The sequence below is a fragment of the Giraffa tippelskirchi genome, chromosome 2 (genome assembly GCF_054371585.1).
Source record: "Giraffa tippelskirchi isolate mGirTip1 chromosome 2, T2T-mGirTip1v1.2.pri, whole genome shotgun sequence".
NCBI lineage: Eukaryota > Metazoa > Chordata > Mammalia > Artiodactyla > Giraffidae > Giraffa > Giraffa tippelskirchi.
In genome coordinates, this window is record NC_137276.1 from 12,956,142 (window position 1) to 12,968,414 (window position 12,273).

The 12,273-nt window shown below is 43.9% G+C and overlaps 1 long non-coding RNA gene across 1 annotated transcript in view; it reads left to right on the plus strand.

Annotated features, from left to right (window-relative positions):
* LOC145524367 (uncharacterized) overlaps positions 1–12,273 on the plus strand; it is a 134,739-nt gene that overhangs the window by 63,236 nt on the left and 59,230 nt on the right. Inside the window, exon 5 of the long non-coding RNA XR_014067444.1 lies at positions 131–193. This is a non-coding gene — a long non-coding RNA (uncharacterized LOC145524367). The remainder of the gene's footprint in view (positions 1–130; positions 194–12,273) is intronic.

A 12,273-nucleotide genomic window follows, 5' to 3' on the forward strand; every position in this document is an offset into this window, starting at 1 on the left:
GGGTCAGGCATAAGGGGGTGGCCATATCTTTCCGGGAGACATAATTTAACACACATCAGTTAAGAAAGCGTCTTCCTAGGGTTCATGTTAAATTATATAAATAAGATGACTTAACATTTTATTGTTTCAGAACAATCAGCTGAAGAAAGGCAACCAACACTCTTTCCTGTTTGCTTTTTCCCTACGTGTCCAGGTAAGTGTAATAACCCCGATTTGGGGAATCATTAAACCAGCCTCTCCAGCATTTTCGCTCTCGCCTTCTAAGAGCTCAGACACGAGGACTGCAAACAGCGTTTCTCACCACACGGGGGCAGATGGCAGATGTCACAACTGGGTGCGTGTTCTCAAAATCGTATTTGGGTCAAAGCACTTGCTGCTGCTTTCTGGCTGAGGCCGAGGGAAGTCCTACTATTGCTTTCATCAGGGGAAGAGTGTACAAAGGTGCTTTGAGGGCTTTTTGTTCTGCGTGAGATCTGTCATGGGGACAGTATGAAGCCTACTGAACTACAAAACAGATCTTGAAGCCATTCATTTCTCTCCACTGCCCTGGCTCTAACTGCCATCACCCAGCCTCTTCCACTATTCAAACAGCAGCCAGATGGATCTCTTAAAAGCCTCAGTCGAACTGTGTTCCTTTGCTGTCTAGACATTCTATGGTTCTCCCCTCATTCCTTTGCAGTTAGAATGGAGTCTGTAAGGCATAGTATGCAGGCCTCTCTTCTACAGTTTGCACAGATATCTCAGAATGGAGTTGATTCTTTTGGCCTGACTTGGGTTATACACCTACCCCTAAACCAATCCCCATAGCACAGGCAGATGCAACCCTCTGATAAGTCAGATGCCTATAGTGGGGTGGGATCAGCCCTACCCTGACCACATTCACTGTGGTAGGAGAGCACTGGGACCTCAGAGAACATCAGGGAGCCGTTCCTACAAGAGAGGATGCAAGAGAGGCGTGAATATGGATGTCCGCCCCATGACAAAGGGACACCTGTCTCCCTCTGCTACTGTAACATCCTCTTTTGGCAATCTGGGTCCTCAGGGAGGTGGATGGACATAAATGAGAGGAAAATGTTTATTTAGGAGCCCACCACAAGAAAGATGTGGGAATAAGGAAGAGAAGAAAATGATCATTTAAAACCTGGGGAAGTGGTGTTATGTTCAATCTCCATTTTCCTGGAGATTCTTCAGTCAGTGCTGGAAAGGTCAGCCATGTCTTGCAGGAGATCTCTTCCAGGGACACTCACATGGGATGCTCGGGGCTGTAGTCCAGGGACTGGGGGGGTAGAGACTTCTATATTCCTTTCTGCTTGATTCATTGTATTCACCTTTTGGGTTGGGATCGGAAAGGTGAGAGAGAGGGTCAGACAGTTCTTTGGATGGGAAGAAAGACGCGGTACTCTGGGCAGAAGCACCAGTCAGATTGGACCTAGGGTGCATTGATCTGATGGGCAGAGGGGTGGAGTGGGGGCTATATCAAGAAGAGAGAGTTGGCATTCCTGGGTGGAGGGGTTTCTGCTGGTGCAGCCACTGGCTGGCTCAGAGCCTCGTGTTTCCTTCTGCAGCTCTGATGCTCTGTTCTACACTCACAGGGTCAAAGACTGAGTAAATATTTTATTAAGCAAATCTGTAACTTATGAAAACTGAACACACATGTGATAATGCTTTCAAGCCAGTAGTGTGGTGTTTGGTGAAGAAATCAATAAGAGGGAATATCCAGAACAATTTGGGAGGATTTGCCCAGAAAAGGGCTTCCTTGCTCCACTTCGAAAGTGATTGAGGACACCCCACACACTCAAGGAAGTCAGAACTGGCGACCACCCCAGCACAGACCTTAGTCATCATCCCCAAAATAAGACAGCAAATGTGACCCGGTAAAGAACTGTCTGGTGGCCATGCTTGCCCAGGGTCACCTCCAGAAGACACTTCCTGTGCCATTCACAAAGCATTGAAAATTCATCGAATCCTTATCAAAGTCAGTCCAAGCAAAACAGAAATGGGTTGCATAATTCATAGCAAAATGTTCTGAAATATCTCTCCATTCTTCCAAATCTCTCTGAGCCTTTCAGATGAGTTTTCTCATCTGTAAAAGCTGGAAAATAATTTTGTGCACTTTGCAGGGTTTTGGAGAGCACCAACGGCAATGATGATGGTGCTGTTGGTGCAGATGGTGACTACAGCCATGAAATTAAAAGACGCTTGCTCCTTGGAAGAAAACTTATGACCAACCTAGACAGCATATTAAAAAGCAGAGACATTACTTTGCCAACAAAGGTCTGTCTAGTCAAAGCTATGGTTTTTCCAGTAGTCATGTGAAAGTCTTCAAAGCTGAGTGCCGAAGAACTGATGCTTTTGAACTGTGGTGTTGGAGAAGACTCTTGAGAGTCCCTTGGACTGCAAGAAGATCCAACCAGTCCATCCTAAAGGAGATCAGTCCTGAGTATTCATTGGAAGGACTGATGCTAAAGCTGAAACTGGAATACTTTGACCACCTGATGTGAAGAACTGACTCATTTGAAAAGACTCTGATACTGGGAAAGATTGAAGGTGGGAGGAGAAGGGGATGACAGAGGATGAGATGGTTGGATGGTATCACCAATTCTATGGACATGGGTTTGAGTAAACTCTGGGAGTTGGTGATGGACAGGGAGGCCTGGCGTGCTGCAGTCCACGGGGTCACAAAGAGTCGGACATGACTGAGCGACTGAACTGAACTGAATGGCCATGAAGTCTAGAAAATGCTCAGCCTGGTGCCCAGCTCATACTGAGCACTCATTCAGGATGACATGGGACCCTCACCATTCCTTAAAGCTCCCTTGGGCCAAATACTGAATCTCATAAATATGGCACAATGTCTACACACTCATGGACTCCAATCTTCAGACATTTCCCTGGTGGCTTCCTCAGGTAGATGACACAGCCTCCTTTACTCACAAGTCCATGCCAGAGCTCCAAAGGAAAGCTGTTTGCAGACAGCAAATTGGAAGGGCAGGCTCAGGGAGAGGCTCTGCTTGTCACTTTCTGCTTGAGGTGCTTAGAACAATGCCTGTCTCCAGCTAGATCCAAAGCCTTTGACGTAATGGGCAGCAATATAGTTGGGAAAAGTCAGGAATTTCCATGGGACCACTCAGGAACCGCTATAATAATATAGCAATTCTAAGAACTGCTATAATAATAATCACATTAATAATAACCGAGTGCCAAAGAATTGATACTTCTAACTGTGGTGCTGGAGAAGACTCTTGAGAGTCCCTTGGACAGCAAGGAGATCCAACCAGTCAATCCTACAGGAAATCAACCCTGAGTATTCGTTGGAAGGACTGATGCTGAAGCTGAAGCTCCAACACTTTGACCACTTGATGCGAAGAGCCAACTCATTGGAAAAGACCCTGGTGTTGGGAAAGACTGAGGGCAAGAGGAGAAGGGGATGACAGAGGACGAGATGGTTGGATGGCATCACCGATTCAATGGAGTTGAGTTTTAGCAAACTCCAGCAGATAGTTAACGACAGGGAAGCCTGGCATGCTGCAGACCATGGGGTCACAAAGAGTCGTGACTGAACAACAAAACAACTCTAAGTATGGCCATACCAGCCGCCTTCCCCTTGCCTTCCTCTACTAGATGGCGGAAAACTGGAGCACTCACTTCCCGGGATCTCAGCTAGGAATAGCCACATGACGTGATCTGGCTGATGAAATGGAAGTGGATGAGTGCTGGTGATTCCCAGGAAGACTTTCTTTCCTTCCTGCTTTCCCTTCCTTCTTCTTTCCCTCAGAAATGCAGGCATCATAATGGGAGCTATACCAGGCATTTGGGAGTCATGAATAAAAGTTTAGGAGAATCATAGAGACTTCAGTCTTGATGTAGTAGAACCTGTTGAACCAACACCAGCAGAAAGCTACTGGACTTCTTTTCTTTTTAAATTTTATTGGCATATAGTTGACTTACAATGTTGTGTTAGTGTCAAGTATACAGCATTGGATTTCTTGTTGAGTGAGAAAAAAATAAGAGAAACCTCTTTAAGTCCTGTGTCAGAGTATGGTCTGAGCTTCTGCAACAAAGAAACCCTAGGAATCAGTAGCTCAAACCAGATAATTCATTCTCTCTCTACTATAGCAGTTCATAGACGAGAAGTACAGGGTAGGCAGGCTTCTCTAATCCAAGAGGTCACCCATGGTCCCAGAATTATTCTGGTTGTGGCTTTACCATTTCCTGGATTGTTGCTGTCTGTGATGTGTTCAAGGTTGGCTTAATAAAATCACATTTGCATTCTGGCCCATTGGAAGGGGCAAACAAGACTGGAAGTCAAGTAGTCTCCTTTGTAATGGGCATGACTCAGAAGCTGTATATATCACTACTGGTCACACCCCACTGGCCAGAACTTAGTCACATGGCTTTGCCTACCTGCAAGGGAAGCTGGTAAATGTAGTCTCTACTTAGGTGAATAGGTGAGGATGAGGCAGGGAGTGATTTTATCTTTAAAAAGAAGATGGGGAGAATGGATATTCGGTGGCCGTTACGTGTGTTGATTTTATTTTCTGTTTCAGTTAAATGCATTTTCTAATCAAAACATTAATAATAATAATAAAATCTTAAATCTCAGTTCAGTTCAGTTGCTCAGTCGTGTCCGACTCTTTGTGACCCCAGGGACTGCAGCACTCCAAGTCTCCCTGTCCATCACCAACTCCCGGAGTTTACTCAAACTCATGTCCGTTGAGTCGGTGATGCCATCCAACCATCTCATCCTCTGTCGTCCCCTTCTCCTCCCACCTTCAATCTTTCCCAGCATCAGGGTCTTTTCCAATAAATCAGTTCTTCTCATCAGGTGGCCAAAGTATTGGAGTTTTAGCTTCAACATCAGTCCTTCCAATGAACACCCAGGACTGATCTCCTTTAGGATGGACTGGTTGGATCTCCTTGCAGTCCAAGGGACTCTAAAGAGTCTTCTCCAACACCACAGTTCAAAAGCATCAATTCTTTGGCACTCAGCTTTCTTTATAGTCCAACTCTCACATCCATACATGACTACTGGAAAAACCATAGCTTTGACTAGACAGACCTTTGTTAGTAAAGTAATGTCTCTGCTTTTTAATATGCTGTCTAGGTTGGTCATAAGTTTTCTTCCAAGGAGCAAGCGTCTTTTAATTTCAAGGCTGCCAATACCATCTGCAGTGATTTTGGAGCCCCCCAAAATAAAGTCTGTCACTATTTCCTTTGCTTCCCCATCTATTTGCCATGAAGTGATGGGACCAGATGCCATGATCTTAGTTTTCTGAATGTTGAGCTTTAAGCCAACTTTTTCACCCTCCACTTTTACTTTCATCAAGAGGCTCTCTAGTTCTTATTCATTTTCTGCCACAAGGGTGGTGTCATCTGCATATCTGAGGTTATTGGTATTTCTCCCGGCGATCTTGATTCCAGCTTGTGCTTCATCCAGCCCAGCATTTCTCATGATGTACTCTGCATATAAGTTGAATAAGCAGGGTGACAATATACAGCCTTGACGTACTCCCTTTCTGATTTGGAACCAGCCTGTTGCTTCATGTCTAATTCTAAGTGTTGCTTCCTGACCTGCATACAGGTTTCTCAGGAGGCAGGTCAGGTGGTCTGGTATTCCCCTCTCTGTAAGAATTTTCCACAGTTTGTTGTGATCCACACAAAACCCTTATTAGATTGCTGGTCTTATTCTACACGCTCTGCATTCAGTGTCTCATTTATTCATGATTTCTAAGAATGGATGGTTATAGAGGATAATCATTCCAGAATTGTTCTTTAGAGCTAGACTCCTGGAAATCAGAGAAAGGATTTACAGATGGTTCATTAGGACCCACGCTCCTTAGGATTCTCTTGAATGTTATGAGCATGGAGATCAAGGGTAATGGTATTTCAGAACTGGTTAAGTTATAAGGCCATGTGAGTCACAAAAGGTCTACTCAAAGGAGGCTTCTGTCAGGGACCTAGCAGGATTAGCACCAGGACAGACTTTCTGAAGAGACTCAAGTTAAATAAGGGAAATCTTAAGAGAGTGCATTGACTTAATGGTTCTGTAAAGAAAGGTTCCAATAATTCATGTGTTACAGGACCACCAGTGGAAGGCTGTTATATTAGAAACTCTTAGCGGGCACCCAGCACGGTTGGCTACTGTGCCAGGTCTTATGGCCCAATTGTAGAGTCAAGAGCTACCTTTGAAAACCACACGTGGACATCCAACACAGTGTTCAGTTGGGCACTGAGGTGTGAGGGAACAAAAAATAATTAAGAATGTTGGTCATTCCCCGCTTGACTCCTACCCAGAGTCATTCTCTACCTCTTACTGCTTGCTCTGTGCCCCAGGAGGCTGGCAGGTGACATCACCAGGGCACCATTCTTGGCTGGCTTCCACTGGGCCTTGGCCAATGCTTTGCTCTGACAGGAAGTCAGAGGGAAGGAAGAGAGAGAGGTTAGAGTCCTTCTCTACCTCCTGTACTTTGGTGCCTTATCTCTAGAAATGGCAGCTTTGTGCCCTGATCACAGCTCCTCCTGGGGGCGTCCCTTCTCCATGGTGCCAGTTTTTCCTAGACTTCACGGGCACCGCTTCCTCTCCATGCCATTATGGCTTACAGATGGGATCAGTGTCCTGCTTTTGCTGGTCCCTGGGCCCCTCAACATCCTTGCTGGGCCCCTTAGCCCGTCCACACCTCTGTCTAATACTTTCTTCAAAGGTATACCTATGGTTGATTCATGTTGTGGTATGGTAGAAACCAACACAATATTGTGAGCAATTATCCTTGAATTAACAATAAATAAATTTAAAAAAACAGTTCCTTCACTAACATCTCTTTAGTTGAATTGAGTGGAATTCTGTTTCCTGCCTGATTTCTGACCCCTAAAGTGTAGAATTCAGGTAAAGAAAAGACCATGTTGAAAGTCATGAGTGGCTTTCAAACAGCAGTTGCTATAAAATAGGGGCTGGCCAAGTCATGGGCCAAATCTGGCCCACAACCTGTTTTATAAACAAAGTTTAACTGGAACACAGTCTCACCCATTTATTTATGTATTGTCTATGACTGCTATGGTGCTATGATGGCCAAGTTGAGTTGTGACAGAGACTGTATGGCCTATAAAGCTTAACAGTATTTATTATCTGGTCCTTTGTAGAAAAAATTTGCCAGCTTCTGGCTAGTCACCAAAGAAAGCCCCACCATCCTCAGGGGAGACTGTGGAAGAGCAAAGGGAGTGTTGGCCTTTGAGCAGGGAAATTTAGATTCTGTCTCGGCACTTGCCACTTACGGGATGTCTGGGCAAATAAACTGCATGTTTTCAGCATCCCTGTCACCTGTAAAACAGGACAGACCAAAGGAAGATTTGTTAAGCTTGCGTGTGGCACTTAGTACCCTTAGTAAATGACACTTCTCTCTCCTTCGATGAATGTATTCTTTCTTGGTTAACCTCTTTACTTTATATACTGTGCTGACCTGGAGCCCCACTGAGAACACAACAGCTTCTAGGATGGGACTGGACAAGAATTTGTTTCTCAATGTGCAGTCACAGCCACAGAGCCAGGCTGGTACCACATCACGTCCTCTACGACAGCCCAGTGTTACAGAAGCTGAGAAAGATGCTACTGGAAGGGAGAACAGCACCTTGCTCTTTGCCTAACTCCTGCCTCCCCATGCCTCTGGAGTTTCCAAGGATGCCCTGTTGAAAATAAAAATTCATCTCCCACATGACCCCTGTCTGGCATCTGTTCGGAGGAGACACAATGGAATAACTGAGCTCCTCTTCAGGGGCTGGGCCCCAGGTCCTGCAGCAGATTAAAGCAAAGGACTCTGCTCTCCTGGGAAGGGGCTAGAGCTCCAGGCGGCCCCTCCTGCGAGGTCTGTATAATGTGCATCTGTCAGGCTGTAATTTGGAATTCGCCAGTTAGCAGGCTTTCTGGAGGGAGGAGATGGATCCTGGTCTGAAGAAGCGCTGGGGTGGGAGGGCCCAGGGTGATGGAGGTGTTTCCAGGCACTTAGAGAAGCTCTATGGCCACGCCATGAATCAGTACAGTACTACAGTAGTAGGCATTACAGTTTAAATTTCTTCTTGGTCAGCCAAAGTCAGTTGTTCTCTCCAGCCATTCCTGGAGCCCTCCACTGGTCTGATTAAGGTCTCCCACTGCTATTTAAATGGCAAGGCAGAGTCTCAGAATCAGCGAGTGCTGCACATTTTGTTTCATTTCTAATGAAAACAATGGCTTTCTGTCTTAGATAAAGAAACTGTCCATGCCATCATTCTGAGACAGTACATGGAGGTATCTGCTCTCCAGGTAGAGAAGCGGCATAAGGCATCTTCAGCCATCAGTGGTCTTGGCCGCCGGACACAGCGTGCAGTCGGTTTAATCTCATGTTGAATTCTGAACTTGGCAACATAAGCATAACCTCTGCCTGTTGAAACAGAGAGTGTTTGAAAGCACCTAAGAAAAGCGTTGATTCGGGGCATGATAAATAATTAGGCGATGCTGCATTTTTGTTTTGTTGCTGTTGTTTTTTCAATGGCTCAGTGTGAAGAAACCTCTGAAATGAATTGAAAAATCGCATTTCTTCTTAATTCATCTGGGCAGACAATACGGTTGTTGTCTCTGATTCCCATCTCTGGGTCTGCAGTTTGTATTAGTGTGTTTGGCCTTGGCACATGCGCACTGGTGGAGCTGGGAGTTGCAGGCTCTGAGCACACGAAGAGAGGGGGTGAGTTGACCTTGCGTAGCTCCTTCTACAGAGGTGGATATACAAGAAGGTCACTTCTTTTGGTTCAAATGTACAATCAAATCCAAATGGCTGGATAAATCACTCCTCCCTCCTTTCCCCTCAGACACCACCCCAGGGAATATACAGTAGTAGGCATTACACTTTAAACTTCTTCTTGGTCAACAAAAGTCAGTTGTTCTCTCCAGCCATTCCTGGAGCCCTCCACTGGTCTGATTAAGATCTCCTGCTATTTAAATGCCAGGGCAGAGTCTCAGCATTTACCAAAAATAAATGTTGAAGTGAAGGTTTGACATTTTATTTTCAAAGTGAGAGGCCATCTTCCCATCACAGCATCCAGTTTGTTAGATATTCTTATTATTAGACCAAATGGTTCATGTTAGCAAATAAATATAAATTAGCTTATCAGGCCAGCAGGCTAACATGGCCTCTGTGTTGTAGGCCTTTATTGAAAAGGTAGGTTCTGGTTTTTTCCCTGCAGATGTGAGCTCTCTTAGTAATACCCTACCAGAGTATGGTAAGACCATACCTTGTAGATCTGATGTGTGAAGTTTGCTGTATCTTTAGTTTGTTAAGCTTGAAATAGTATGATACCCAAGAAAAGTTGTAGAAAAGGGAATAGAGCATTTTAGTGTTGAACTTAAATCCAGGTCATGACTGTAAAATACTCCCCCAAATAGCTCATCATGGTTCACTGGTGGGGTTTTGGAGACCAGGTGAGTTAGTATGAGAATAGACTAGCACTCCAGCTGCAGAGGTTGGATGCTGAGTAGCATTCTGGTTCTGCTCTAAGTGGCTGTGCTTCTGTGGTTTCACATGGACAAAGCACCCGGCTTCTCTCCCTTCTTGGCAGCGTTTGTTCTACGATCCCTTTGCTTCCTTACTGAGCACTTAACCGAGTGGATAAGGCATGGCCAGGATGGGAGAGTCTGTAATTAGTCTGACAGAAGACTGCTCTGAGGCCATAATCCTAAGGAATGACTTCTGGGCACGACTGGTCATATAATGTGTGGGTCCAGTAAAAAATGGTTATTTACATCCTAATTCAAAAATTATCGAGAATTTCAAGATAGTAAGAGCAGGGCTAAGCTTAGGGCCCTTCTGAGCACAGAGCCCTGTGTGACTGCACAAGTCACACACCCATGACACTGGCCTTGCCTCTGGGGGTAGTGAGCATGGGTTTAAGGTGAAGGAAGTCACTGCAGTCCTGTATTTGACACCTCTTCCTGAGAAACTAGAGGGGAACACCTTTCAGAATTGGAGGTTCAGCATCTCATCCTTCCTGCAGTGGGAAGGGATATGGCCCTGATGGTGTGGACAGGTGCTCCAGGAATGAGCACCTCTCCAGAGAGGGCCACATTAGACTCCTGGAGAAAACCAGATACAACAAGCTGGTCCCTGTGGATGATCGCAACAGATTATTCAGGTGCAGAGGAAAATCACTCAAGGACAAAGTTTCCTGCTGGGACTGCTCCAGCAGGGAGGAGATCCACAGAATATGTATCATCCCATCGCTACTTGTTAGAGACAAATCATAGGCCTGGGGAGGTCTGCCTCAAAACAGGAAACCAGTAAGGAATTCATGAAAAGTTCCTATGCTATAAATGATGATACATGGGTGGTAAATGATGATGAACATATATTTGAAGAAATAAAATTTAGATATGAAATCCTTAAAAGAATAGGAAAAGAGAATATTTATATGAAAGAAGAGAAGCTAATTAGTTAATTAGACAAACTGAAATAAAAGAGATGTCCTCATAGGTAAGAACAAAGTTTTATGGAAACAAATAATGACAAATAGAAATCTAAAATAATACTTGTTGTTTAGTCACTAAGTCATGTCTGACTCAGCAGGACTGACAATGTTGAAAATTTTTATCAGATATAGAAATCAGGCTTAAGAAAACTCTCTCAGAGTTAAGAGGAAAAGATCAAAGAGAAGAAATTAGAGGGATAACAATTGATATAGAGATGAAATTACATAGCTGTATATATCCAAGTGAAGTTACTGAAAAAGAGAAAAATACTCAGAGATATAATAGTAGAAAACTTTCCTGAAATGAAGAAAGACCTGAATTTATAGATTGAAGAGTGCTCAGTGTATAGGTAAAATTAATTTAAAATTGCCAAGACTCAAATAAATATCTGTATCTTGAATATTCTTGAATTTTAAAAGCATTCCCGGTAACCTCAAATAGTGAAAAAGAGTCCATTTGGATCCATGATTTTCTGCACCACTGGCTCTCATAAGACATTGAAACAACATTTGTGGAGGCTTTTGAGTTCAAAGGAATTCAGTGCAAGTTTGTATGGTCAGCTGTAGCACATGCTTTTTGTGCTCTGCACCATGTTCCCTCAGGCCACCTGTGATTTCAGCTGTCTGTGGTCATACTTCCCAGACATGCTGTCACATCCCACCTCAAGTCACTTAGGTAGCTTTTCTGCCTAAGAGCTTTATCCAAAGCTGCAAAAGCCAGAAGTGAAAGAGAGCTGGTGTTCCTGAGGGCAACTCTTGACCAACTGGGAGATGGAAATTGGTGGATGAATCCTCTAGCCTCCCACCCTTCATGGAACAATTTTGAGGCACATTCTACATGGTTCTTCTGGGGTCCCCAGTGGTATTGAGCCCCACATGCCCATAGAGGTAACCAGCTCAATCATATGCCCATTACTGGTTTTTTCATCTTTCCTGTCTCTCTCTGCTCCCTCACTGCTGTTCCTGGAGACAGCTCCAAAATCAACTACCCTTCCCAAGTTCTTGTCTCAGGCTGTTTTGGGTACAACCCAAACTAAAACCCTTAACATTCCTTATTGTTGTATGAAAGCAACAGGAAGAAATTCTTATATATTTAAGGACTCAGAAAACACTCATCTATGGACTTTTTGGTGTTAAAATGAGAGATGAGCAAAGTAGGACTTATGAACAAGGAACTGTGTGATGAAAAATGGAAGACCAACAGTGAGCATAGAAACCAATTAAGCGTGGAATTATCCACATGACTGTGGTGAATGTGGTTTTAAAACAATGTAAATATTATAACTCTTGAAAACACAGTGGAAAAACAACATAATAATAAATATCAAGCTATATTGTTTCCTGATGTTCATTAGTCAAGGCACACAGCATAAAGTATAAATTTTAAAACCTAAAAGCTGTATCTTTAAGATGAAAAGCAATCTTATCCCTTCTACCCCTGTTCCTGGAGTCATCCAGTTTCCTTCCCTACAGGCAACCATTTTACCAGTTTATTTTGCATCTTTCAGAAATATTTGATTCATATGCCAGCAATTCCATATGTACCTTTTTTTATTTTGTGCAAGTAATATGCTAAAGAGCCTTGGCCATTTTCACTTAGTGAATTTTGTAATAGTACATTTTAGAAATTATTCCCTCTTTTCTACAACTGCAGAGTATTTCTTTGTATGGCTGGGCCTCAGGTTATTTCTTCAGTCTTCCATTATGGACTTCCACAGTGTTGCTCATCTATTGCTATTATAACAAAGATTCAAGGAATAACCTTAGCACAGATGTGAGGTTGCTTGC